The following is a 5507-nucleotide window of genomic DNA, read 5'->3' as shown; positions in this document are numbered from 1 at the left end:
CATCTGCACGAACAGTTCGACGACGTTTGCAGCAGCATGGACTACCAGCTCGGAGACAATGGCTGCCGTTACCCTTGACGCTGCATCACAGACAGGAGCGCCTGCGATGGTGTACTCAACGACGAACCTGGGTGCACGAATGGCAAAACGTCATTTTTTCGGATGAATCCAGGTTCTGTTTGAAGCATCATGATGGTCGCATCCATGTTTGGGGACATCGCGGTGAACGCACATTGGAAGCGTGTATTCGTCATCTCCATACCGGCGTATCACCCGGCGTGATGGTATGGGGTGCCATTGGTTACACGTCTCGGTCACCTTTTGTTCGCATTGACGGCACTCTGAACAGTGGACGTTACATGTCAGATGTGTTACGACCCGTGGCTCTACCCTTCATTCTATCCCTGCGAAACTCTACATTTCAGCAGGATAATACACGACCGCATGTTGCAGCTCCTGTACGGGCCTTTCTGGATACAGAAAATGTTCGACTGCTGCCCTGGCCAGCACATTCTCCAGATCTCTCACCAATTGAAAACGACTGGTCAATGGTGGCAACTGCAAGTCACAATACGCCAGTCACTACTCGTGATGAACTGTGGTATCGTGTTGAAGCTGCATGGGCAGCTGTACCTGTACGCGCGATCCAAGCTCTGTCTGACTCATTTCCCAGGCATATATAGGCCGTTGTTAAAGCCAGAGGTGGTTGTTCTGGATACTGATTTGTCAGGATCAGTGCACCCAAATTGCGTGAAAATGTAATCACATGTCAGTTCTAGTATAATATATTTGTCCAATGGATACCCGTTTATCATCTGCATTTCCTCTTCGTGTAGCAATTTTAATGGCCAGTACAGTACTTATGCGTCTTGCAACCAGAGAATTTCCTGCTTCAGTGATAGCGATGATGTCAGTCTATCTTTGTGTCAGTAAATATTTCGTCTGCTGAATTTTGACGAAGTAGTGGTTGCATTATGAACAAATGTTCACTGCCATACATAGAGGTGACTTTCAGTACGTGTTTCTCTCATACGTAGTCGTATAGGAAAATAGTGGCAAGTGAAAGTAGTAAATAATTTGTCCAATGCAAAAAAGGATAGCAACCAAAAAAGGACATACAACGTGGTGATCTTCATAACGAGTACAAACAGCGTCGGCTACACGCGCGTCAGTGGCGAGGTACTCCTATCGCCAGCTCCAGAGGGTCTCAGAGAGGAGGCAGAGGACGCACCTGCTGTGACCTCATTACGTCACGCGTTATGAAGAACGATAGCAGTGCTACGTCTCGCGCTGATTACCCGAGGCGTCGGGGTGGAGGACGAGAGGGAGGAAAAACGCGACGCCCCGAGCAGAGATGCGACCGAGGTTGGCAGGGGGGCGTGATGGCGCCCCCGCGTCCTTATCTGCTAACGCTGAGTAACGCGCCACGGCCATTAGGCGCCGCCGCCTGCCGCTGACAGCCGACATACGTCCCTCTGTCAGCCGCGGCCGCAGTCGCGGTTTTAAATCTGCCTCGCTGAAAAGGTTTACACATCGTATATTCTGCAGTGATTCAGGCACTGCGAAGAGAGGAATGGGAGGGAGGGAGGAAGAACACGAGCTGTACATCGCTTTATGTCTCCGTCAGCTAACGTCTATCTGACACAAGCAAATATACTGACTGATATGGGAGCTGTTAAACGCTGAGAGTCGTGATCGACCATTATTAAACTTAAAGATTAATCATTTAAGGTTAGAAAGGTTAATGAACGGCGTTGTCGATTGACAGACAAGTTTTCACAATGTTGACTAGAATACACTATTCGAATTTCTGAAGTTTCAGGGCTAAAGCTGTTGTTGTTGTCTTCAGCCCCAAAACTGGTTTGATGCAACTTGCATCTTACTCTATCCTTTATCTACGAACAGGTTCTGCGATCTACAGTCTTCTGACTCTGCTTACTGTATTCATCTCTGGGTCTCCCTCAACGAATTTTACCCCTCAGTAATAAACTTCCAGTAATAAACTGGTTGCCCCTTCATGTCTCAGAATGTTACCGGTCAACATATTCCCTCTTCTAGTCAGGTTCTGCACAAAAATCTTTTCCTTCCAATTCTGCTCAGTATATCCTCATTAGTTACGTTATCTGCCCATCTAATCTGCAGTACTCTTCTGTAGAACCACATATCAAAAGCTTCTGTTGTCTTCTTGTCTAAACTCTATATCGGCCCTGTTCTACTTCCATATGTAGCTACACTCAATACGAATACCTTGAGAAAAGACTTCTTGACACTTGAATCTGTATTCGATAGCAAATTTCTGTTCTTCGGGAACGCTTTTCGTGTCATTGTCAGTCTACATTTTACACCCTCTCTATTTTGGCTATCATTAGTTATTTTGCTGACCGTATAGTAAGTGTCTTGTTTCCTATTACAATTCCCTCTGCATCACCTGATTTAAGATGACTACGTTCAATTATCCTTGCTTTGCTTTTGTTGATGTTCATCTTATATCCTCCTTTCATCCCATTCAGCTGGTCTTCCAAATCCTTTTCTATACAGGACAGAAATACAATGTCATCACAAACATCATAGATCTTATTTATTTTCAATGAAGTTTAATTATTACGGAAAATTTTTCTTTGGTTCCCTTTATTGATCGCTCTGCATCAAACCAGTCTCAGGACTGAAGACCACAACAACAACAACAACATGTACAGATTGAACAACAGGGATAGGTTACAATCCTGTCTCATTCCCGCCTCAGCCGCTGCTTCCCTTTAATGCCCCTCGACTCTTACAACTGCCGTCTAATTCCTGTACAGGTTCCAAATATATTTCCTCTCACTTTATTTTACCCCTGCTACCTTCTGAATTTTAAAGACAATATTTCAGTCACCTTTCTCTACGTCTATAAAAGCTATAAACATAGGTATGCATCTCCTTAACATTTCTTCTAAGAGAAGTCGTAGATCAGAATTGCCTCAAGTGTTCCTTTATTTCTCAGGAATCAAAAATGATCTTCCCCAAGGTCGGCTTCTATCGGTTTTTACATTCTGTACAAAATTCGTGTTAGTATTTTGCAATCATGAGTTACTAAACAAATAGTTCGGTAATATTCACACCGGTGAGCAGCTTTCTTTGGCATTGAAGTTGTTATATTCTTCTTGAAGTCCGAGGGTACATCGTCTTTTTCACACAGGGGAAAATGCAGGCAGCGAGAATGTTATCTAAAGCTTGGACGGAAAACAGATTCCGAATACAAGAGTCGCAGATCATGGAAGGGAAAAATTGGTTGTTATATTCTTCTTGAATCCCGAGGGAATATCGCCTGTCTCACACAGGGGAAAATGCTGGCAGCGAGAAAGCTATCCAAAGCTTGGACGGAAAGCAGACTGTGATTATAAGAGTCGCAGATCATGAAAGGGAAACGTTGGTTGGTAACGGAGTGAGACGGAGTTGTAACCTCCCTTGGATGTAATTCAGTCTGTGCAATACGTGACTATAAAGAAAGCTAAGAAGAAATCCACAGAAGGAATTACAGTTCGGGGAGAAAAAATAAAAACTTTGACTTTTGGCGGTGATATGGTAGTTCTGTCACAAACAGCATAGTGCTTGGGAGAGCAGTCGAATGACATGAAGAGAGGTTATAAGGTCAGCACCAACACAGGTAAAACAAGCGAAACGGAATTAAATCAAGTAATCCTCAGGGCAATAAGAACTTAACATTACCAAAGCAGAGAGGATTTAAAATTCCGGATGTTTACAGCACATCTGAAATAAAGGAACAAATGTTATAATTCCTGCACCCACTAAGCCTTCACATTTGTGGCAATTAAATTCCTTCAGTCCACATGATTTAATTAGTTCATATGTCAATAACACTCTCTAGACTGGGAATCTTTTAAAGAAATAGGACGAAACGCTAGTGAACGAACAGAAAATACGTTAAGCGAACAGCATGTACATAAGAATATATCTTTAAACAAGACCCTCCTAGCTCAGATTTGAACCTTTGTAACTTAGAGTAACATTTATAAAACTTAAAAATCAGAAGACAACGTTATATACCACATAACGTGTTACACATAATTAATAACAGCAGAAGTATTTGTTTAAATTAAAGACCGGAAAGTTCTATAACACTTCGTAGCCACTGCTGTGGTTCAGAATTTTAGATAAGTGTAAAACAGGAAGCACTAGGTTAAATGTGTGGCCAATATACCAGTTCTCGCAAATGAGCCACGTACAACTCACGCGCCACGCCCACAGCCTAAGAAGCAGCATCAGCACTGGCGCAGGGATGTGTCCATGATGGCTGTAACCAAGCCGGAGTGACGGCAGATGCTACTTCCGGTCTAACTCACTTGCCCAAGCCAAAACACCATGATTATTGACACGAACTCTCGGCACACACTGGCAGTTCCAAGTACACAAGGTATGGAGACTTCGCACACCTAAGAAACAGTTTACAATTGCGGTGTGCAAAGGAGACAAAGGTTGGAATGTTAACTGAGTAGAGTAAATACACAAATCAAAAAGAGTTTTGCATCACCCAGAGATGTCACTAAACCCGGCCAAAGGTGTAAAAAACCATGCGTGAGCAGCGCCTATTAGACGGAGGGGTCTGACAGCCGATCAGTTCCAGTCATGCCACCAGGAAGGAGATACACGGCTCGTGTTGTCTGTAGTTCAGCCACGCCTAGACGGTCAATGCCACGGTACGATCGCGTCAGCATTGTTACTTTTGTGCCAAGAAGAGCTCTCAACAAGCGAAATGTCCAGGCGCCTCGGAGTGAACCAAATCGATGTTGTACGGATATGAAGGAGAGCCGGCCTGTGTGGCCGAGCGGTTCTAGGCGCTTCAGTCTGGAACTTCCCGACCGCTACGGTCGCAGGTTCGAATCCTGCCTCGGGCATGAATGTGTGTGATGTCCTTAGGTTAGTCAGGTTTAAATAGTTCTAAATTCTAGGGGACTGATGACCTCAGATGTTAAGTCCCACAGTGCTCAGAGCCATTTGAACCATTTGAGCCATGGAGGAGATACAGAGAGACAGGAACTGTCAATGACATGCCTCGTTCAGGCCGCCCAAGGGGTACTGTTACAGTGGATGACGGTTACCTACGGTTTATGGCTCGGAGGAGGACAGCAACGCCACCATGTCGAATAACGCTTTTCGTGCAGCCACAGGACCTCGTGTTACGACTCAAACTGTACGCAATAGGCTGCATGATTCGGTATTTCAATCCCGAATGCCATGTCGAGGTCCATCTTTCCAAGAACGACACCATGCAGCGCGGTACAGATGAGCCCAACAACATGCCGAATGGACCGCTCAGGATTGTCATCACGTTTTCACCGATGAGAGTCGCATATGCCTTCAACCAGACAATCGAAGGGAGACGTTGTGGGGCGGCGGGTGGAATTATTGTTGTTAATAATGTTCCTATTATTTATGCTGTTGTTTATGCTGTCTTTCGCTGTTCTCAACACTGGCTCTCTAACTACAATATTGGCTACCAGAAAGTG

This window comes from Schistocerca nitens, chromosome 5 (genome assembly GCF_023898315.1).
Source record: "Schistocerca nitens isolate TAMUIC-IGC-003100 chromosome 5, iqSchNite1.1, whole genome shotgun sequence".
Classification (NCBI taxonomy): domain Eukaryota; kingdom Metazoa; phylum Arthropoda; class Insecta; order Orthoptera; family Acrididae; genus Schistocerca; species Schistocerca nitens.
The sequence above is the reverse complement of the archived record's forward strand: the minus strand, read 5'-3'. Positions refer to the sequence as shown.